Source organism: Microcebus murinus, chromosome 3, assembly GCF_040939455.1.
Source record: "Microcebus murinus isolate Inina chromosome 3, M.murinus_Inina_mat1.0, whole genome shotgun sequence".
NCBI classification, from domain to species: domain Eukaryota; kingdom Metazoa; phylum Chordata; class Mammalia; order Primates; family Cheirogaleidae; genus Microcebus; species Microcebus murinus.
The window spans coordinates 114528551-114551598 of NC_134106.1; the positions used below are offsets into that span (position 1 = coordinate 114528551).

General features: G+C 62.1%; 4 pseudogenes; all 4 read left to right on the top strand.

Moving 5' to 3' along the window:
- The first annotated feature begins 8707 nt into the window (after window positions 1-8707).
- Window positions 8708-8826, top strand: LOC142870115 (uncharacterized; annotated as a pseudogene).
- Window positions 8827-12651: 3825 nt separating this feature from the next.
- LOC142870126 (uncharacterized) lies at window positions 12652-12770 on the top strand (annotated as a pseudogene).
- A 3819-nt stretch (window positions 12771-16589) lies between these two features.
- Window positions 16590-16708, top strand: LOC142870137 (uncharacterized; annotated as a pseudogene).
- A 3822-nt stretch (window positions 16709-20530) lies between these two features.
- LOC142870148 (uncharacterized) lies at window positions 20531-20649 on the top strand (annotated as a pseudogene).
- The last annotated feature ends 2399 nt before the right edge of the window (window positions 20650-23048 follow it).

Sequence of the window (23048 nt, forward strand, 5' to 3'; positions counted from 1 at the left end):
ATCTGGCTGTGTCCACACACCCATGGGAGATGGGCAGGCAGGGCGCTGTGTGGAACTGGCTGTGTACACACACACATGGGAGATGGGTAGGCAGGGCGCTGTGTGGAACTGGCTTTGTCCACTCACCCATGGGAGATGGGCAGGCAGGGTGCTGTGTGGAACTGGCTGTATCCATACATACATGGGAGATGAGTAGGCAGGGCGCTGTGTGGAACCTGCTGTGTCTACTCACCCACGGGAAATGGGCTGGCCGGGCGCTGTGTGGATATGGCTGTGTCCACACGCTCACGGGAGACGGGTAGGCAGGGCGAGGTATGGAACTTGCAGCGGCCACTGACCCACGGGAGACGGGCAGGCAGTGCGCTGTGTGGATCAAGCTGTGTCCACTCACCCATGGGCGATGGTCAGGCAGGGCACTGTGCGGGTCTGGCTGTGTCCACAAACCCATGATAGACGGGCTGGCAGAACTCTGTGTGGAACTGGCTGTGTCCACTCACCCACAGGAGATGGGCAGGCTGGTTGCTGTGTAGATCTGGCTGTGTCCACACACCCATGGGAGACGGGCAGGCAGGGGGCTGTGTGGATCCGGCTATGTCCACTCACCCACTGGGGATGGGCAGACAGGGTGCTGTGTGGATCTGGCTGTGTCCACACACCCATGGGAGACGGGCAGACAGGGCAGTGTGTGGAACTGGCTCTGTCCACACACCCACTGGAGAGGGCACGTAGGGCGCTGTGTGGATATGGCTGTGTCCACACACCCACGGGAGACGGGCAGGGAGGGCGCTGTGTGGAACTGGCTGTGTCCACACACCCATGGGACATGGGAAGGCAGGGCGCTGTGTGGAACTGGATGTGTCCACTCACCACGGGAGACGGGCAGGTAGGGCACTGTGTGGATCTGGCTGTGTCCACACACCCACGGGAGACCGTGAGGTAGGGCATGTGTGGAACTGGATGTGTCCACTGACCCACGGGAGACGTTCTGGCAGGGCTCTGTTTGGAACTGTCTGTATCCACACACCAACTGGAGACGGGCAGGCATGGCACTGTGCGGAACTGGCTGTGTCCAGTTACCCACGGCAGACGGGCATGCAGGGCACTGTGTAGAAATCGCTGTGTCCACTCACCCACGGGAGACGGGCAATCAGGGCACTGTGTGGATCTGGCTGTGTCCTCACAGCCAAGGGAGACGGGCAGGCAGGGAGCAGTGTGGAACTGGCTGTGTCCACTGACCCACGGAGGAAGGGCAGACAGGGCGCTGTGTAGATCTAGCTGTGTCCACACACCGACGGTACACGGGCAGGCAGGGCGCTGTGTGAAACTGGATGTGTGCACTCACTCAGGGAGAGGGACAGGCAGGGCAATGTGTGGATCTGGCTGTGTCCACTCACCCATGGGAGATGGGCAGGCAGGGCGCTGTGTCGAATGTCTGTGTTCACTCACCCACGGGAGATGGGCAAGCAGGACGCTCTTTAGAATTGGCTGTGTCCACACACTCACTGGGGACGAGCAGGCAGGGCGCTGTGTGGAACTGGTTGTGTCCACTCTCCCACGGGAGGGGGGCAGGTAGGGTGCTCTGGAGAACTGGATGTGTCCACTCAGCCACGGTAGACTAGTAGGTATTCATTTACCTCTCATGTTGTTCCAGCATATTGTGGGGGCACCAATGTTAAGGTCGGGTACGTTGCCCTCTCCCAGCCTCCCCTCTTGGGTCAGAGCTTCAAGTGCGCCAATCCTCCAGTCGGTGCGCACCCACCCGATACCTAATGGATGTGTATGCCCATCCCCTCCCCCCACCCGCCCGACACCCACCCAATGAAGGCGATTCCTCTGTGTCCACTTAGGTGTCCATCGGTTCGTACCAATTTGCTGGTGAGCGCGAGCACGTGGTGCTCGTGTGTCCATTCTTGGGATACTTGGCTTACTGGAACGGGTTCCAGCTCTGGCCAGGAGAACCACGAGAGGTGCCCTCTCACCGCTGCTCCTCCTAGCCGAATAGCACTCCGTGGTGTCCACGCACCACATTTTATTTACGCACTCGTGGGTCGATGGGCACTCGGGTCGCTTCCAGGTCTTTGCGATTGTGACTTGTGCCCTGACTCTAACCCTAACCCTTACCCAGCCTGTCTCCTCCTCGGACCCTGCCTGACTGACTCCTTCCTGCCCAGCCTGTCACCTGTCACCGTCCTCGGCCCCTGCCTGACGGGGCTCCTCCGTCGCCTGGGCCTTCCAAGGGCTTGGTGTGGACGCTGGTTCCAGGATGCCCTCGCAGGAACCCGGTAGCAGGGCGGCCGCAGCGTCTCGTCTTGCACAACCCAACCGTCCGCCTGCCACCCTCGCTAAGCGGCCTGCAGGGGACGTGCTCCCGCTGTGCCACGGGGGCCCAGCCTGGTGTCTTCTCTGAGGCCCCACGGCTGCCACTACCCCCGAGGGGAGAGCCGCGGAGGTGGGGACCGCCTCCTCATGGGGACATACACCCAGCTCTCCACGTCAGATTCTGGGGCTCTCTGTACTGCCAGAAGGCCCAGCTGGCCTGCGGGTCCTTAGAGTGGCAAAAACATCCGAAAACTGAGATTGAGGGTCCGGTGGGTGTCTGCACTTTTGTGCTGGGCACCCCAGGGAGGCCCGGGGGCTGGCTGGACAACGCGGTCTGCTGGGCTGGGGGGGGGGTTTGGAGGAGCAACTGATGCCCTTTGCACTTTGGGTAGCAAGTGTCTGAGGTGTCTCTGATCCCTGCACCATGTCGGGGGGGGGCAGGAGGAGGAGGAGGAGGAGAAGGAGGAGGAGGAGGAGGGGGGCCGTGACCTGCAGTCGTGTTCCCGGGGTGGCACGGCATGTGGCTTCTTCCACGGGCTGCTTGGCCTGGCCTCCCTGCACCTGGGCCTTTGGAGGACTGGCCTTGTGCTTGCCAACACTTCCTGCAGGGACCCAGAGCTGGGAGGTTGCATCTCTCAGCCCTGGGTCGGGCAGAGTCCCAGCGGGCCATGCCCACAACCTCTATCAGCACGGGTCCCCCAGAAGGCTCCTTTGGGACCAGGATTCTCTTGCGGGTGACTCTTTAAGGTCTGGCCCCTGGATGGAGGGGCACCAGGAGTAGAGGAGCAGGAAGGGGAAGGGGGTGGCCATGCGAGGGGACACTTTCAGGCCAAGTCGCAGCTTCAGCCTGATCCTCCTGGGAACCCCGGGGTGGACATCACACCTCCTGGTTGTCCCGCTCTGAGACAAGGAGCCGGGCTTCGCATTCCCACAGCAGCCAGTCGTGGGCTGAGGACACCTGGGGCGTTGGGAACTCCCTGGCTTCTCCTTGGTTTAACATCTGGAGCTGCTTGGGAATTGTGCCGCCACACACACCCGAGTGCAGGTGTCTTCTGCACAGACTGCGGGCCTCGCTCTTCTGAATGCCGCTAGCTCGCGACCCACCCACGGGTGAACCTGGTCAGGGTACTATCTCTCAGGGGCAAGCTCGGATCCGGGCGGGCTACCGGTGTCTCTGTTTGCTCCTTTCTTTCTTCCATTTCGGGAAAGGCTTCCTTACAGGGTGTGGAAATCTCTTATGCCTTTCCTCGCCTATTCAGTCAGCTTTAAAATTCTCTTTCAGGCCGGGCGCGGTGGCTCAAGCCTGTAATCCTAGCTCTCTGGGAGGCCGAGGCGGGCGGATTGCTCGAGGTCAGGAGTTCGAAACCAGCCTGAGCAAGAGCCAGACCCGGTCTCTACTGTAAATAGAAAGAAATTAATTGGCCAACTAATATATATAGGAAAATGAGCCAGGCATGGTGGCGCATGCCTGTTGTCCCAGCTACTTGGGAGGCTGAGGCAGAAGGATTGCTTGAGCCCAGGAGTTTGAGGTTGCTGTGAGCTAGGCTAACGTCACGGCACTCACTCTAGCCTAGGCAACAAAGCGAGACTCTGTCTCAAAAAAAAAAAAAAAAAAAAAAAAAGAAATTCTCTTTCAGTTGCCATCCTCACAGATGGATTAGGAAACTCTTTCCGGTGCACTCATTAGTGAAATGACCTCAATGAAGCTGGAATCCAATATCTAATCGCCGATTTTTGGCGAGTCCACACGCCAGGGTGGTTGGGGTCCAATTCAGCCCCGGCCAGGCCTAGGCCCCTTGGACTGGGCCACAGGAGGACACAGAGGAGGGTCCCGGCCCCCACAGTAGCAGTGCAGGCAGTTCCCCAAGGGCTTGGACGTTTTCCAGAGGTAGGAGATGGAGGGGACTGATTTCTTCAGCGCCCCACAGACCAAGCCACGCCACCCCACCCATGGGACACATCCCGAGAGAGAGACGCCCCATACACTGGCTCCCCTCCCCCATGCGCTGTGCCCCAGCCCTGACCCGGAGGAAGAGGCGGCCGCCCACCCACAGGGCGGGGTGCACAGCTGAAAGGGGTTGTGGGGGAGGGTGGCCCCTGGCTGGGGTCAAAGGGCGAGCATCCCACGCGTGCGCAGTCATTGGCGGTGGCGGCAGCAGCGGCAGGGACCCGCTGGGGGTGGGGGGCGGGGAGGTGAAGGAGGCCAGGCGAGGAGAGGAGGGGAGCTGGAAGGTCTCCTCCTTGGCGAGTCCAGCCGTGGAGGCGCAACTTGTGTGTGAGTGAGTGTGAGTGTGTGTGTGTGTGTGTGTGTGTGTGTGTTGTCTGTGTGTCTGTGTGTCTGTGTGTCTGTGTGGCTGTCTGTGTAGAGAGACAGCCCCTCACCCCGGCCCGCCTGTCCCTGCCCGCCCCGCCCCGCCCGTCACCCCCATCGCCTGGAGCCCGCCAGACCCGGCCGGCAAACTCAACAGGCCCGGCCCCCCCGGGGCCTGGGGCGGGAGGAGGCGGCGGGGAAGCGCAGAGAGGCTCGGCTTCTTGAGCGGGGCAGGGGCGCCCTCCGCGGTCCACGGACACACCACCCCGAACGCGCCCGATCTCGGAAGCTAAGCAGGGTCGGGCCTGGGAATACCGGGTGCCTTAGGCTTCTCCTTTTTTTTTTTTGGCCTCTTGTTCTGTCCCCTTTCTGGGAGCGCCGCGGAGGCCCGGGCTGGGTCACCCCCACCCTCAGCGCCCGCCGCGGTGCCTGGCGCCCCAGCCCGCACCGTGGGGCCTCCTCTTGTCCCGAGCCGCGACACCGCCGCCACGCGGCAGCATGCGTGGCTTCTGGACAGTCAGGTCTCAGACCAAAGGTCTGCTCTGTGGGAGCCGACACGCTGGAGGAAACCTTTAGAGGCTGAGAGGGGAGGGAGTTGCAGAAGAAGGCCAGGATGTCATTTTGAGGGAGTATGTGACCAGAACTCGTCCCGTTGCGTTTGGGGTTCTATGGGCTACACGTAGGAATCTTTGGGGGTGGCACCTGATGTTGGGGGATCCGGAGTCACACCCAGACCTGCTCCACAGGCCTCCTTTTACTTTTCTCTTCGGATTCATTATTTTTAAAAAGTGTCTCTTATCTCTATTAGTGCATTTTCTTTTCTCTCTCTCTTCAAGCAGATGATGGGAGTCCAAGTATTAAGGTGACATGTGTTGCCCGTGCCCCCCTCCCCCCTGTGTTCTTATTCGTTTACCTCTCATGTGGTTCCAGCGTATTGTGGGGGCACCAATGTTAAGGTCGGGTACATCGCCCTCTCCCCGCCTCCCCCATCGGGTCAGAGCTTCAAGTGCGCCCATCCCCCAGTGGGTGCGCACCCACCCCATTCCTAATGGATGTGTATGCCCATCCCCTCCCCACGCCCGCCCGACACCCACCCGATGAAGGTGAGTCCTCTGTGTCCACTTAGGTGTCCATCAGTTCGTACCAATTTGCCGGTGAGCGCGAGCACGTGGTGCTCGTGTGTCCATTCTTGGGATACTTGGCTTACTGGAACGGGTTCCGGCTCTGGTCAGGAGAACCACGAGAGGTGCCCTCTCACCGCTGTTCCTCATAGCCGAATAGCACTCCGTGGTGTCCACGCGCCACATTTTATTGACGCACTCGTGGGTGGATGGGCACTCGGGTCGCTTCCAGGTCTTTGCGATTGTGACTTGTGCCCTGACTCTAACCCTAACCCTTACCCAGCCCGTCTCCTCCTCGGCCCCTGCCTGACTGACTGACTCCTTCCCGCCCGGCCTGTCACCTGTCACCTGTCACCGTCCTCGGCCCCTGCCTGACGGGGCTCCTCCGTCGCCTGGGCCTTCCAAGGGCTTGGTGTGGACGCTGGTTCCAGGACGCCCTCCCAGGAACCCGGTAGCAGGGCGGCTGCAGCGTCTCGCGCAACCCAACCGTCCGCTTGCCGCCCTCGCTAAGCGGCCTGCGGGGGACGTGCTCCCGCTGTGCCGCGGGGGCCCAGCCTGCTGTCTTCTCTGAGGCCCCGTGGCTGCCACTCCCCTCAAGGGGAGAGCCGCGGAGGTGGGGACCGCCTCCTCATGGGGACGTACACCCAGCTCTCTACGTTGGATTGCGGGGCTCTCTGTCCTGCCAGAAGGCCCAGCTGGCCTGCGGGTCCTTAGAGTGGCAAAAACATCCATCCGAAAACTGAGATTGAGGGTCCGGTGGGTGTCTGCACTTTTGTGCTGGGCACCCCAGGGAGGCCCGGGGGCTGGCTGGACAACGCGGTCTGCTGGGCGGGGGGTTTGGAGGAGCAACTGATGCCCTTTGCACTTTGGGTAGCAAGTGTCTGAGGTGTCCCTGATCCCTGCACCATGTGGGGCGGGGGGCGGAGGAGGAGGAGGATGGGGGGGGGCGTGACCTGCAGTCGTGTTCCCGGGGTGGCACGGCATGTGGCTTCTTCCACGGGATGCTTGGCCTGGGCTCCCTGCACCTGGCCTTTGGAGGACTGGCCCTGTGCTTGCCAACACTTCCTGCAGGGACCCAGAGCTGGGAGGTTGCATCTCTCAGCCCTGGGTCGGGCAGAGTCCCAGCGGGCCATGCCCACAACCTCTCTCAGCACGGGTCCCCCAGAAGGCTCCTTTGGGACCAGGATTCTCTTGCTGGTGACTCTTTAAGGTCTGGCCCCTAGATGGAGGGGCACCAGGAGTAGAGGTGCAGGAAGGGGAAGGGGGTGGCCATGCGAGGGGACACTTTCAGGCCAAGTCCCAGCTTCAGCCTGATCCTCCTGGGAACCCCGGGGTGGACATCACACCTCCTGGTTGTCCCGCTCTGAGACAAGGAGCCGGGCTTCGCATTCCCACAGCAGCCAGTCGTGGGCTGAGGACACCTGGGGCGTTGGGAACTCCCTGGCTTCTCCTTGGTTTAACATCTGGAGCTGCTTGGGAATTGTGCCGCCACACACACCCGAGTGCAGGTGTCTTCTGCACAGACTGCGGGCCTCGCTCTTCTGAATGCCGCTAGCTCGCGACCCACCCACGGGTGAACCTGGTCAGGGTACTTTCTCTCAGGGGCAGGCTCGGATCCGGGCGGGCTACCGGTGTCTCTGTTTGCTCCTTTCTTTCTTCCATTTCGGGAAAGGCTTCCTTACTGGGTGTGGAAATCTCCTATGCCTTTCCTCGCCTATTCTGTCAGCTTTCAAATTCTCTTTCAGGCCGGGCGCGGTGGCTCAAGCCTGTAATCCTAGCTCTCTGGGAGGCCGAGGCGGGCGGATTGCTCGAGGTCAGGAGTTCGAAACCAGCCTGAGCAAGAGCCAGACCCGGTCTCTACTGTAAATAGAAAGAAATTAATTGGCCAACTAATATATATAGGAAAATGAGCCAGGCATGGTGGCGCATGCCTGTAGTCCCAGCTACTTGGGAGGCTGAGGCAGAAGGATTGCTTGAGCCCAGGAGTTTGAGGTTGCTGTGAGCTAGGCTAACACCACGGCACTCACTCTAGCCTAGGCAACAAAGCGAGACTCTGTCTCAAAAAAAAAAAAAAAAAATTCTCTTTCAGTTGCCACCCTCACAGATGGATTAGGAAACTCTTTCCGGTGCACTCATTAGTGAAATGACCTCAATGAAGCTGGAATCCAATATCTAATCGCCGATTTTTGGCGAGTCCACACGCCAGGGGGGTTGGGGTCCAATGCAGCCCCGGCCAGGCCCAGGCCCCTTGGACTGGGCCACAGGAGGACACAGAGGAGGGTCCCGGCCCCCACGGTAGCGGTGCGGGCAGTTCCCCAAGGGCTTGGGCGTTTTCCAGAGGTAGGAGATGGAGGGGACTGATTTCTTCAGCGCCCCACAAACCACGCCACCCCACCCCACCCATGGGACACATCCCGAGAGAGAGAGACGCCCCATACACTGGCTCCCCTCCCCCGTGCGCTGTGCCCCAGCCCTGGCCCGGGGGAATAGGCGGCCGCCGGGCCACAGGGTGGGGGGCGCAGCTGAAAGGGGTTGTGGGGGAGGGCCGCCCCTGGCTGGGGTCAAAGGGCGAGCGCCCCGCCCCTCCCGCCCGTGCGCAGTCTGCGGCCCCGGCGCGCTGGGGGTGGGGGGCGGGGAGGTGAAGGAGGCCAGGCGAGGAGAGGAGGGGGGCTTGAAGGTCTCCACCTGGGCGGGTCCAGCCGTGGAGGCGCATCTTGTGTGAGTGTGAGTGAGTGAGTGAGTGTGAGTGTGAGTGTGTGTGTGTACAGAGACAGCCCCCAACCCCGGCCCGCCGCTCCCTGCCCGCCCCGCCTGTCACCCCCCGTCCCTCGGAGCCCGCGGGACCCGGCCGGCGAACTCAACAGGCCCGACCCGGCGCGGGGCCTGGGGCGGGAGGAGGCGGCGGGGAAGCGCAGAGAGGCTCGGCTTCTTGAGCGGGGCAGGGGCGCCCTCCGCCGTCCACGGCCACACCACCCCGAACGCGCCCGATCCCGTCTGGTCTCGGAAGCTAAGCAGGGTCGGGCCTGGTTAGAACTTGGATGGGAGACCGCCCGGGAATACCGGGTGCCGTAGGCTTCTTCTTTTTTTTTTTTGCCTCTGGTTCTGTCGCGTTTCTGGGAGTGCGGGGGCGGCCCGGGGTGGGGGTGACCCCCACCCTCAGCGCCCGCCGCGGTGCCTGGCGCCCCAGCCCGCGCCGTTGGGCCTCCTCTTGTCCCGAGCCGTGACACCGCCGCCACGCGGCAGCATGCGTGGCTTCTGGACAGTCAGGTCTCAGACCAAAGGTCTGCTCTGTGGGAGCCGACACGCTGGAGGAAACCTTGAGAGTCTGAGAGGGGAGGGAGTTCCAGAAGAAGGCCAGGATGTCATTTTGAGGGAGTATGTGACCAGAACTCCTCCCGTTGCTTTTGGGGTTCTATGGGCTACACGTAGGAATCTTTGGTGGTGGCACCTGATGTTCGGGGATCCGGAGTCACACCCAGACCTGCTCCACAGGCCTCCTTTTACTTTTCTCTTCGGATTCATTTTTTTTTTTTTTTTTTTTTGAGACAGAGTCTCGGTTTGTTGCCCAGGCTAGAGTGAGTGCCGTGGCGTTAGCCTAGCTCACAGCAACTTCAAACTCCTGGGCTCGAGTGATCCTTCTGCCTCAGCCTCCAGGGTAGCTGGGACTGCAGGCATGCGCCACCATGCCCCGCTAATTTTTTATATATATATCAGTTGGCCAATTAATTTCTTTCTATTTATAGTAGAGACGGGGTCTCGCTCTTGCTCAGGCTGGTTTTGAACTCCTGACCTTGAGCAATCCGCCCGCCTCGGCCTCCCAAGAGCTAGGATTACAGGCGTGAGCCACAGCGCCCGGCCGGATTCATTATTTTTAAAAAGTGTCTCTTATCTCTATTATTGCATTTTCTTTTCTCTCTCTTTTCAAGCAGATGATGGGAGTCCAAGTATTAAGGTGACATGTGTTGCCCGTGCCCCCCTCCCCCCCCCCGTGTTCTTATTCATTTACCTCTCATGTTGTTCCAGCATATTGTGGGGGCACCAATGTTAAGGTCGGGTGCGTTGCCCTCTCCCAGCCTCCCCCCTCGGGTCAGAGCTTCAAGTGCGCCCATCCCCCAGTCGGTGCGTACCCACCCCATTCCTAATGGATGTGTATGCCCATCCCCTCCCCCCACCCGCCCGACACCCACCCGAAGAAGGTGATTCCTCTGTGTCCACTTAGGTGTCCATCGGTTCGTACCCATTTGCTGGTGAGCGCGAGCACGTGGTGCTCGTGTGTCCATTCTTGGGATACTTGGCTTACTGGAACGGGTTCCAGCTCTGGCCAGGAGAACCACGAGAGGTGCCCCCTCACCGCTGCTCCTCATAGCCGAATAGCACTCCGTGGTGTCCACGCGCCACATTTTATTTACCCACTCGTGGGTCGATGGGCACTCGGGTGGCTTCCAGGTCTTTGCGATTGTGACTTGTGCCCTGACACTAACCCTAACCCTTACCCAGCCCGTCTCCTCCACGGCCCCTGCCTGACTGACTCCTTCCCGCCCGGCCTATCACCTGTCACCGTCCTCTGCCCCTGCCTGACACGCTCGTCCCCGCCCGGGCCGTCACCGTCCTCGGCCCCTGCCTGACGGGGCTCCTCCGTCGCCTGGGCCTTCCAAGGGCTTGGTGTGGACGCTGGTTCCAGGACGCCCTCCCAGGAACCCGGTAGCAGGGCGGCCGCAGCGTCTCGTGCAACCCAACCGTCCGCCGGCTGGCCGCCGTCGCTAAGTGGCCTGCGGGGGACGTGCTCCCGCTGTGCCGTGGGGGCCCAGCCTGGTGTCTTCTCTGAGGCCCCGCGGCTGCCGCTCCCCGCAAGGGGATAGCCGCGGAGGTGGGGACCGCCTCCTCATGGGGACGTATACCCAGCTCTCCACGTCGGATTCCGGGGCTCTCTGTCCTGCCAGAAGGCCCAGCTGGCCTGCGGGTCCTTAGAGTGGCAAAAACATCCGAAAACTGAGATTGAGGGTCCGGTGGGTGTCTGCACTTTTGTGCTGGGCACCCCAGGGAGGCCCGGGGGCTGGCTGGACAACGTGGTCTGCTGGGCTGGGGGGGGGGTTTGGAGGAGCAACTGATGCCCTTTGCACTTTGGGTAGCAAGTGTCTGAGGTGTCTCTGGGCCCTGTGCCATGTGGGGGCGGGGGCGGGGTGGGAGGAGGAGGAGGAGGAGGAGGAGGAGGAGGAGGAGGTGGGAAGGGCCGTGGCCTGCAGTGGTGTTCCCCGGGGTGGCACAGCATGTGGCTTCTTCCACGGGATGCTTGGCCTGGGCTCCCTGCACCTGGGCCTTTGGAGGACTGGCCCTGTGCTTGCCAACACTTCCTGCAGGGACCCAGAGCTGGGAGGTTGCATCTCTCAGCCCTGGGTCGGGCAGAGCCCCAGCGGGCCATGCCCACAACCTCTCTCAGCAGGGGTCCCCCAGAAGGCTCCTTTGGGACCAGGATTCTCTTGCGGGTGACTCTTTAAGGTCTGGCCCCTGGATGGAGGGGCACCAGGAGTAGAGGAGCAGGAAGGGGAAGGGGGTGGCCATGCGAGGGGACACTTTCAGGCCAAGTCCCAGCTTCAGTCTGATCCTCCTGGGAACCCCGGGGTGGACATCACACCTCCTGGTTGCCCCGCTCTGAGACAAGGAGCCGGGCTTCGCATTCCCACAGCAGCCAGTCGTGGGCTGAGGACACCTGGGGCGTTGGGAACTCCCTGGCTTCTCCTTGGTTTAACATCTGGAGCTGCTTGTGAATTGTGCCGCCACACACACCCGAGTGCAGGTGTCTTCTGCACAGACTGCGGGCCTCGCTCTTCTGAGTGCCGCTAGCTCGCCACCCACCCACTGGTGAACCTGGTCAGGGTACTTTCTCTCAGGGGCAGACTCTGATCCGGGCGGGCTACCGGTGTCTCTGTTTGCTCCTTTCTTTCTTCCACTTCGGGAAAGGCTTCCTTACTGGGTGTGGAAATCTCCTATGCCTTTCCTCGCCTATTCTGTCAGCTCTAAAATTCTCTTTCGGTTGCCACCCTCACAGATGGATTAGGAAACTCTTTGCGGTGCACTCATTAGTGAAATGACCTCAATGACGCTGGAATCCAATATCTAATGGCCGATTTTTAGCGAGTCCACACGCCAGGGTGGTTGGGGTCCAGTGCAGCCCCGGCCAGGCCCAGGCCCCTTGGACTGGGCCACAGGAGGACACAGAGGAGGGTCCCGGCCCCCACGGTAGCGGTGCGGGCAGTTCTCCAAGGGCTTGGGTGTTTTCCAGAGGGAGGAGATGGAGGGGACTGATTTCTTCAGCGCCCCACAAACCACGCCACCCCACCCCACCCATGGGACACATCCCGAGAGAGAGAGAGACGCCCCATACACTGGCTCCCCTCCCCCGTGCGCTGTGCCCCAGCCCTGGCCCGGGGGAATAGGCGGCCGCCGGGCCACAGGGTGGGGGGCGCAGCTGAAAGGGGTTGTGGGGGAGGGCCGCCCCTGGCTGGGGTCAAAGGGCGAGCGCCCCGCCCCTCCCGCCCGTGCGCAGTCTGCGGCCCCGGCGCGCTGGGGGTGGGGGGCGGGGAGGTGAAGGAGGCCAGGCCAGGAGAGGAGGGGGGCTTGAAGGTCTCCACCTGGGCGGGTCCAGCCGTGGAGGCGCATCTTGTGTGAGTGTGAGTGAGTGAGTGAGTGTGAGTGTGAGTGTGTGTGTGTACAGAGACAGCCCCCAACCCCGGCCCGCCGCTCCCTGCCCGCCCCGCCTGTCACCCCTCGTCCCTCGGAGCCCGCGGGACCCGGCCGGCGAACTCAACAGGCCCGACCCGGCGCGGGGCCTGGGGCGGGAGGAGGCGGCGGGGAAGCGCAGAGAGGCTCGGCTTCTTGAGCGGGGCAGGGGCGCCCTCCGCCGTCCACGGCCACACCACCCCGAACGCGCCCGATCCCGTCTGGTCTCGGAAGCTAAGCAGGGTCGGGCCTGGTTAGAACTTGGATGGGAGACCGCCCGGGAATACCGGGTGCCGTAGGCTTCTTCTTTTTTTTTTTTGCCTCTGGTTCTGTCGCGTTTCTGGGAGTGCGGGGGCGGCCCGGGGTGGGGGTGACCCCCACCCTCAGCGCCCGCCGCGGTGCCTGGCGCCCCAGCCCGCGCCGTTGGGCCTCCTCTTGTCCCGAGCCGTGACACCGCCGCCACGCGGCAGCATGCGTGGCTTCTGGACAGTCAGGTCTCAGACCAAAGGTCTGCTCTGTGGGAGCCGACACGCTGGAGGAAACCTTGAGAGTCTGAGAGGGGAGGGAGTTCCAGAAGAAGGCCAGGATGTCATTTTGAGGGAGTATGTGACCAGAACTCCTCCCGTTGCTTTTGGGGTTCTATGGGCTACACGTAGGAATCTTTGGTGGTGGCACCTGATGTTCGGGGATCCGGAGTCACACCCAGACCTGCTCCACAGGCCTCCTTTTACTTTTCTCTTCGGATTCATTTTTTTTTTTTTTTTTTTGAGACAGAGTCTCGGTTTGTTGCCCAGGCTAGAGTGAGTGCCGTGGCGTCAGCCTAGCTCACAGCAACTTCAAACTCCTGGGCTCGAGTGATCCTTCTGCCTCAGCCTCCAGGGTAGCTGGGACTGCAGGCATGCGCCACCATGCCCCGCTAATTTTTTATATATATATCAGTTGGCCAATTAATTTCTTTCTATTTATAGTAGAGACGGGGTCTCGCTCTTGCTCAGGCTGGTTTTGAACTCCTGACCTTGAGCAATCCGCCCGCCTCGGCCTCCCAAGAGCTAGGATTACAGGCGTGAGCCACAGCGCCCGGCCGGATTCATTATTTTTAAAAAGTGTCTCTTATCTCTATTATTGCATTTTCTTTTCTCTCTCTTTTCAAGCAGATGATGGGAGTCCAAGTATTAAGGTGACATGTGTTGCCCGTGCCCCCCTCCCCCCCCGTGTTCTTATTCATTTACCTCTCATGTTGTTCCAGCATATTGTGGGGGCACCAATGTTAAGGTCGGGTGCGTTGCCCTCTCCCAGCCTCCCCCCTCGGGTCAGAGCTTCAAGTGCGCCCATCCCCCAGTCGGTGCGTACCCACCCCATTCCTAATGGATGTGTATGCCCATCCCCTCCCCCCACCCGCCCGACACCCACCCGAAGAAGGTGATTCCTCTGTGTCCACTTAGGTGTCCATCGGTTCGTACCCATTTGCTGGTGAGCGCGAGCACGTGGTGCTCGTGTGTCCATTCTTGGGATACTTGGCTTACTGGAACGGGTTCCAGCTCTGGCCAGGAGAACCACGAGAGGTGCCCCCTCACCGCTGCTCCTCATAGCCGAATAGCACTCCGTGGTGTCCACGCGCCACATTTTATTTACCCACTCGTGGGTCGATGGGCACTCGGGTGGCTTCCAGGTCTTTGCGATTGTGACTTGTGCCCTGACACTAACCCTAACCCTTACCCAGCCCGTCTCCTCCACGGCCCCTGCCTGACTGACTCCTTCCCGCCCGGCCTATCACCTGTCACCGTCCTCTGCCCCTGCCTGACACGCTCGTCCCCGCCCGGGCCGTCACCGTCCTCGGCCCCTGCCTGACGGGGCTCCTCCGTCGCCTGGGCCTTCCAAGGGCTTGGTGTGGACGCTGGTTCCAGGACGCCCTCCCAGGAACCCGGTAGCAGGGCGGCCGCAGCGTCTCGTGCAACCCAACCGTCCGCCGGCTGGCCGCCGTCGCTAAGTGGCCTGCGGGGGACGTGCTCCCGCTGTGCCGTGGGGGCCCAGCCTGGTGTCTTCTCTGAGGCCCCGCGGCTGCCGCTCCCCGCAAGGGGATAGCCGCGGAGGTGGGGACCGCCTCCTCATGGGGACGTATACCCAGCTCTCCACGTCGGATTCCGGGGCTCTCTGTCCTGCCAGAAGGCCCAGCTGGCCTGCGGGTCCTTAGAGTGGCAAAAACATCCGAAAACTGAGATTGAGGGTCCGGTGGGTGTCTGCACTTTTGTGCTGGGCACCCCAGGGAGGCCCGGGGGCTGGCTGGACAACGTGGTCTGCTGGGCTGGGGGGGGGGTTTGGAGGAGCAACTGATGCCCTTTGCACTTTGGGTAGCAAGTGTCTGAGGTGTCTCTGGGCCCTGTGCCATGTGGGGGCGGGGGCGGGGTGGGAGGAGGAGGAGGAGGAGGAGGAGGAGGAGGAGGAGGTGGGAAGGGCCGTGGCCTGCAGTGGTGTTCCCCGGGGTGGCACAGCATGTGGCTTCTTCCACGGGATGCTTGGCCTGGGCTCCCTGCACCTGGGCCTTTGGAGGACTGGCCCTGTGCTTGCCAACACTTCCTGCAGGGACCCAGAGCTGGGAGGTTGCATCTCTCAGCCCTGGGTCGGGCAGAGCCCCAGCGGGCCATGCCCACAACCTCTCTCAGCAGGGGTCCCCCAGAAGGCTCCTTTGGGACCAGGATTCTCTTGCGGGTGACTCTTTAAGGTCTGGCCCCTGGATGGAGGGGCACCAGGAGTAGAGGAGCAGGAAGGGGAAGGGGGTGGCCATGCGAGGGGACACTTTCAGGCCAAGTCCCAGCTTCAGTCTGATCCTCCTGGGAACCCCGGGGTGGACATCACACCTCCTGGTTGCCCCGCTCTGAGACAAGGAGCCGGGCTTCGCATTCCCACAGCAGCCAGTCGTGGGCTGAGGACACCTGGGGCGTTGGGAACTCCCTGGCTTCTCCTTGGTTTAACATCTGGAGCTGCTTGTGAATTGTGCCGCCACACACACCCGAGTGCAGGTGTCTTCTGCACAGACTGCGGGCCTCGCTCTTCTGAGTGCCGCTAGCTCGCGACCCACCCACTGGTGAACCTGGTCAGGGTACTTTCTCTCAGGGGCAGACTCTGATCCGGGCGGGCTACCGGTGTCTCTGTTTGCTCCTTTCTTTCTTCCACTTCGGGAAAGGCTTCCTTACTGGGTGTGGAAATCTCCTATGCCTTTCCTCGCCTATTCTGTCAGCTCTAAAATTCTCTTTCGGTTGCCACCCTCACAGATGGATTAGGAAACTCTTTGCGGTGCACTCATTAGTGAAATGACCTCAATGACGCTGGAATCCAATATCTAATGGCCGATTTTTAGCGAGTCCACACGCCAGGGTGGTTGGGGTCCAGTGCAGCCCCGGCCAGGCCCAGGCCCCTTGGACTGGGCCACAGGAGGACACAGAGGAGGGTCCCGGCCCCCACGGTAGCGGTGCGGGCAGTTCTCCAAGGGCTTGGGTGTTTTCCAGAGGGAGGAGATGGAGGGGACTGATTTCTTCAGCGCCCCACAAACCACGCCACCCCACCCCACCCATGGGACACATCCCGAGAGAGAGAGACGCCCCATACACTGGCTCCCCTCCCCCGTGCGCTGTGCCCCAGCCCTGGCCCGGGGGAATAGGCGGCCGCCGGGCCACAGGGTGGGGGGCGCAGCTGAAAGGGGTTGTGGGGGAGGGCCGCCCCTGGCTGGGGTCAAAGGGCGAGCGCCCCGCCCCTCCCGCCCGTGCGCAGTCTGCGGCCCCGGCGCGCTGGGGGTGGGGGGCGGGGAGGTGAAGGAGGCCAGGCGAGGAGAGGAGGGGGGCTTGAAGGTCTCCACCTTGGCGGGTCCAGCCGTGGAGGCGCATCTTGTGTGAGTGTGAGTGAGTGAGTGAGTGTGAGTGTGAGTGTGTGTGTGTACAGAGACAGCCCCCAACCCTGGCCCGCCGCTCCCTGCCCGCCCCGCCTGTCACCCCCCGTCCCTCGGAGCCCGCGGGACCCGGCCGGCGAACTCAACAGGCCCGACCCGGCGCGGGGCCTGGGGCGGGAGGAGGCGGCGGGGAAGCGCAGAGAGGCTCGGCTTCTTGAGCGGGGCAGGGGCGCCCTCCGCCGTCCACGGCCACACCACCCCGAACGCGCCCGATCCCGTCTGGTCTCGGAAGCTAAGCAGGGTCGGGCCTGGTTAGAACTTGGATGGGAGACCGCCCGGGAATACCGGGTGCCGTAGGCTTCTTCTTTTTTTTTTTTGCCTCTGGTTCTGTCGCGTTTCTGGGAGTGCGGGGGCGGCCCGGGGTGGGGGTGACCCCCACCCTCAGCGCCCGCCGCGGTGCCTGGCGCCCCAGCCCGCGCCGTTGGGCCTCCTCTTGTCCCGAGCCGTGACACCGCCGCCACGCGGCAGCATGCGTGGCTTCTGGACAGTCAGGTCTCAGACCAAAGGTCTGCTCTGTGGGAGCCGACACGCTGGAGGAAACCTTGAGAGTCTGAGAGGGGAGGGAGTTCCAGAAGAAGGCCAGGATGTCATTTTGAGGGAGTATGTGACCAGAACTCCTCCCGTTGCTTTTGGGGTTCTATGGGCTACACGTAGGAATCTTTGGTGGTGGCACCTGATGTTCGGGGATCCGGAGTCACACCCAGACCTGCTCCACAGGCCTCCTTTTACTTTTCTCTTCGGATTCATTTTTTTTTTTTTTTTTTTGAGACAGAGTCTCGGTTTGTTGCCCAGGCTAGAGTGAGTGCCGTGGCGTCAGCCTAGCTCACAGCAACTTCAAACTCCTGGGCTCGAGTGATCCTTCTGCCTCAGCCTCCAGGGTAGCTGGGACTGCAGGCATGCGCCACCATGCCCCGCTAATTTTTTATATATATATCAGTTGGCCAATTAATTTCTTTCTATTTATAGTAGAGACGGGGTCTCGCTCTTGCTCAGGCTGGTTTTGAACTCCTGACCTTGAGCAATCCGCCCGCCTCGGCCTCCCAAGAGCTAGGATTACAGGCGTGAGCCACAGCGCCCGGCCGGATTCATTATTTTTAAAAAGTGTCTCTTATCTCTATTATTGCATTTTCTTTTCTCTCTCTTTTCAAGCAGATGATGGGAGTCCAAGTATTAAGGTGACATGTGTTGCCCGTGCCCCCCTCCCCCCCCCCGTGTTCTTATTCATTTACCTCTCATGTTGTTCCAGCATATTGTGGGGGCACCAATGTTAAGGTCGGGTGCGTTGCCCTCTCCCAGCCTCCCCCCTCGGGTCAGAGCTTCAAGTGCGCCCATCCCCCAGTCGGTGCGTACCCACCCCATTCCTAATGGATGTGTATGCCCATCCCCTCCCCCCACCCGCCCGACACCCACCCGAAGAAGGTGATTCCTCTGTGTCCACTTAGGTGTCCATCGGTTCGTACCCATTTGCTGGTGAGCGCGAGCACGTGGTGCTCGTGTGTCCATTCTTGGGATACTTGGCTTACTGGAACGGGTTCCAGCTCTGGCCAGGAGAACCACGAGAGGTGCCCCCTCACCGCTGCTCCTCATAGCCGAATAGCACTCCGTGGTGTCCACGCGCCACATTTTATTTACCCACTCGTGGGTCGATGGGCACTCGGGTGGCTTCCAGGTCTTTGCGATTGTGACTTGTGCCCTGACACTAACCCTAACCCTTACCCAGCCCGTCTCCTCCACGGCCCCTGCCTGACTGACTCCTTCCCGCCCGGCCTATCACCTGTCACCGTCCTCTGCCCCTGCCTGACACGCTCGTCCCCGCCCGGGCCGTCACCGTCCTCGGCCCCTGCCTGACGGGGCTCCTCCGTCGCCTGGGCCTTCCAAGGGCTTGGTGTGGACGCTGGTTCCAGGACGCCCTCCCAGGAACCCGGTAGCAGGGCGGCCGCAGCGTCTCGTGCAACCCAACCGTCCGCCGGCTGGCCGCCGTCGCTAAGTGGCCTGCGGGGGACGTGCTCCCGCTGTGCCGTGGGGGCCCAGCCTGGTGTCTTCTCTGAGGCCCCGCGGCTGCCGCTCCCCGCAAGGGGATAGCCGCGGAGGTGGGGACCGCCTCCTCATGGGGACGTATACCCAGCTCTCCACGTCGGATTCCGGGGCTCTCTGTCCTGCCAGAAGGCCCAGCTGGCCTGCGGGTCCTTAGAGTGGCAAAAACATCCGAAAACTGAGATTGAGGGTCCGGTGGGTGTCTGCACTTTTGTGCTGGGCACCCCAGGGAGGCCCGGGGGCTGGCTGGACAACGTGGTCTGCTGGGCTGGGGGGGGGTTTGGAGGAGCAACTGATGCCCTTTGCACTTTGGGTAGCAAGTGTCTGAGGTGTCTCTGGGCCCTGTGCCATGTGGGGGCGAGGGCGGGGTGGGAGGAGGAGGAGGAGGAGGAGGAGGAGGAGGAGGAGGTGGGAAGGGCCGTGGCCTGCAGTGGTGTTCCCCGGGGTGGCACAGCATGTGGCTTCTTCCACGGGATGCTTGGCCTGGGCTCCCTGCACCTGGGCCTTTGGAGGACTGGCCCTGTGCTTGCCAACACTTCCTGCAGGGACCCAGAGCTGGGAGGTTGCATCTCTCAGCCCTGGGTCGGGCAGAGCCCCAGCGGGCCATGCCCACAACCTCTCTCAGCAGGGGTCCCCCAGAAGGCTCCTTTGGGACCAGGATTCTCTTGCGGGTGACTCTTTAAGGTCTGGCCCCTGGATGGAGGGGCACCAGGAGTAGAGGAGCAGGAAGGGGAAGGGGGTGGCCATGCGAGGGGACACTTTCAGGCCAAGTCCCAGCTTCAGTCTGATCCTCCTGGGAACCCCGGGGTGGACATCACACCTCCTGGTTGCCCCGCTCTGAGACAAGGAGCCGGGCTTCGCATTCCCACAGCAGCCAGTCGTGGGCTGAGGACACCTGGGGCGTTGGGAACTCCCTGGCTTCTCCTTGGTTTAACATCTGGAGCTGCTTGTGAATTGTGCCGCCACACACACCCGAGTGCAGGTGTCTTCTGCACAGACTGCGGGCCTCGCTCTTCTGAGTGCCGCTAGCTCGCCACCCACCCACTGGTGAACCTGGTCAGGGTACTTTCTCTCAGGGGCAGACTCTGATCCGGGCGGGCTACCGGTGTCTCTGTTTGCTCCTTTCTTTCTTCCACTTCGGGAAAGGCTTCCTTACTGGGTGTGGAAATCTCCTATGCCTTTCCTCGCCTATTCTGTCAGCTCTAAAATTCTCTTTCGGTTGCCACCCTCACAGATGGATTAGGAAACTCTTTGCGGTGCACTCATTAGTGAAATGACCTCAATGACGCTGGAATCCAATATCTAATGGCCGATTTTTAGCGAGTCCACACGCCAGGGTGGTTGGGGTCCAGTGCAGCCCCGGCCAGGCCCAGGCCCCTTGGACTGGGCCACAGGAGGACACAGAGGAGGGTCCCGGCCCCCACGGTAGCGGTGCGGGCAGTTCTCCAAGGGCTTGGGTGTTTTCCAGAGGGAGGAGATGGAGGGGACTGATTTCTTCAGCGCCCCACAAACCACGCCACCCCACCCCACCCATGGGACACATCCCGAGAGAGAGAGAGACGCCCCATACACTGGCTCCCCTCCCCCGTGCGCTGTGCCCCAGCCCTGGCCCGGGGGAATAGGCGGCCGCCGGGCCACAGGGTGGGGGGCGCAGCTGAAAGGGGTTGTGGGGGAGGGCCGCCCCTGGCTGGGGTCAAAGGGCGAGCGCCCCGCCCCTCCCGCCCGTGCGCAGTCTGCGGCCCCGGCGCGCTGGGGGTGGGGGGCGGGGAGGTGAAGGAGGCCAGGCCAGGAGAGGAGGGGGGCTTGAAGGTCTCCACCTGGGCGGGTCCAGCCGTGGAGGCGCATCTTGTGTGAGTGTGAGTGAGTGAGTGAGTGTGAGTGTGAGTGTGTGTGTGTACAGAGACAGCCCCCAACCCCGGCCCGCCGCTCCCTGCCCGCCCCGCCTGTCACCCCTCGTCCCTCGGAGCCCGCGGGACCCGGCCGGCGAACTCAACAGGCCCGACCCGGCGCGGGGCCTGGGGCGGGAGGAGGCGGCGGGGAAGCGCAGAGAGGCTCGGCTTCTTGAGCGGGGCAGGGGCGCCCTCCGCCGTCCACGGCCACACCACCCCGAACGCGCCCGATCCCGTCTGGTCTCGGAAGCTAAGCAGGGTCGGGCCTGGTTAGAACTTGGATGGGAGACCGCCCGGGAATACCGGGTGCCGTAGGCTTCTTCTTTTTTTTTTTTGCCTCTGGTTCTGTCGCGTTTCTGGGAGTGCGGGGGCGGCCCGGGGTGGGGGTGACCCCCACCCTCAGCGCCCGCCGCGGTGCCTGGCGCCCCAGCCCGCGCCGTTGGGCCTCCTCTTGTCCCGAGCCGTGACACCGCCGCCACGCGGCAGCATGCGTGGCTTCTGGACAGTCAGGTCTCAGACCAAAGGTCTGCTCTGTGGGAGCCGACACGCTGGAGGAAACCTTGAGAGTCTGAGAGGGGAGGGAGTTCCAGAAGAAGGCCAGGATGTCATTTTGAGGGAGTATGTGACCAGAACTCCTCCCGTTGCTTTTGGGGTTCTATGGGCTACACGTAGGAATCTTTGGTGGTGGCACCTGATGTTCGGGGATCCGGAGTCACACCCAGACCTGCTCCACAGGCCTCCTTTTACTTTTCTCTTCGGATTCATTTTTTTTTTTTTTTTTTTTTTGAGACAGAGTCTCGGTTTGTTGCCCAGGCTAGAGTGAGTGCCGTGGCGTCAGCCTAGCTCACAGCAACTTCAAACTCCTGGGCTCGAGTGATCCTTCTGCCTCAGCCTCCAGGGTAGCTGGGACTGCAGGCATGCGCCACCATGCCCCGCTAATTTTTTATATATATATCAGTTGGCCAATTAATTTCTTTCTATTTATAGTAGAGACGGGGTCTCGCTCTTGCTCAGGCTGGTTTTGAACTCCTGACCTTGAGCAATCCGCCCGCCTCGGCCTCCCAAGAGCTAGGATTACAGGCGTGAGCCACAGCGCCCGGCCGGATTCATTATTTTTAAAAAGTGTCTCTTATCTCTATTATTGCATTTTCTTTTCTCTCTCTTTTCAAGCAGATGATGGGAGTCCAAGTATTAAGGTGACATGTGTTGCCCGTGCCCCCCTCCCCCCCCGTGTTCTTATTCATTTACCTCTCATGTTGTTCCAGCATATTGTGGGGGCACCAATGTTAAGGTCGGGTGCGTTGCCCTCTCCCAGCCTCCCCCCTCGGGTCAGAGCTTCAAGTGCGCCCATCCCCCAGTCGGTGCGTACCCACCCCATTCCTAATGGATGTGTATGCCCATCCCCTCCCCCCACCCGCCCGACACCCACCCGAAGAAGGTGATTCCTCTGTGTCCACTTAGGTGTCCATCGGTTCGTACCCATTTGCTGGTGAGCGCGAGCACGTGGTGCTCGTGTGTCCATTCTTGGGATACTTGGCTTACTGGAACGGGTTCCAGCTCTGGCCAGGAGAACCACGAGAGGTGCCCCCTCACCGCTGCTCCTCATAGCCGAATAGCACTCCGTGGTGTCCACGCGCCACATTTTATTTACCCACTCGTGGGTCGATGGGCACTCGGGTGGCTTCCAGGTCTTTGCGATTGTGACTTGTGCCCTGACACTAACCCTAACCCTTACCCAGCCCGTCTCCTCCACGGCCCCTGCCTGACTGACTCCTTCCCGCCCGGCCTATCACCTGTCACCGTCCTCTGCCCCTGCCTGACACGCTCGTCCCCGCCCGGGCCGTCACCGTCCTCGGCCCCTGCCTGACGGGGCTCCTCCGTCGCCTGGGCCTTCCAAGGGCTTGGTGTGGACGCTGGTTCCAGGACGCCCTCCCAGGAACCCGGTAGCAGGGCGGCCGCAGCGTCTCGTGCAACCCAACCGTCCGCCGGCTGGCCGCCGTCGCTAAGTGGCCTGCGGGGGACGTGCTCCCGCTGTGCCGTGGGGGCCCAGCCTGGTGTCTTCTCTGAGGCCCCGCGGCTGCCGCTCCCCGCAAGGGGATAGCCGCGGAGGTGGGGACCGCCTCCTCATGGGGACGTATACCCAGCTCTCCACGTCGGATTCCGGGGCTCTCTGTCCTGCCAGAAGGCCCAGCTGGCCTGCGGGTCCTTAGAGTGGCAAAAACATCCGAAAACTGAGATTGAGGGTCCGGTGGGTGTCTGCACTTTTGTGCTGGGCACCCCAGGGAGGCCCGGGGGCTGGCTGGACAACGTGGTCTGCTGGGCTGGGGGGGGGGTTTGGAGGAGCAACTGATGCCCTTTGCACTTTGGGTAGCAAGTGTCTGAGGTGTCTCTGGGCCCTGTGCCATGTGGGGGCGGGGGCGGGGTGGGAGGAGGAGGAGGAGGAGGAGGAGGAGGAGGAGGAGGTGGGAAGGGCCGTGGCCTGCAGTGGTGTTCCCCGGGGTGGCACAGCATGTGGCTTCTTCCACGGGATGCTTGGCCTGGGCTCCCTGCACCTGGGCCTTTGGAGGACTGGCCCTGTGCTTGCCAACACTTCCTGCAGGGACCCAGAGCTGGGAGGTTGCATCTCTCAGCCCTGGGTCGGGCAGAGCCCCAGCGGGCCATGCCCACAACCTCTCTCAGCAGGGGTCCCCCAGAAGGCTCCTTTGGGACCAGGATTC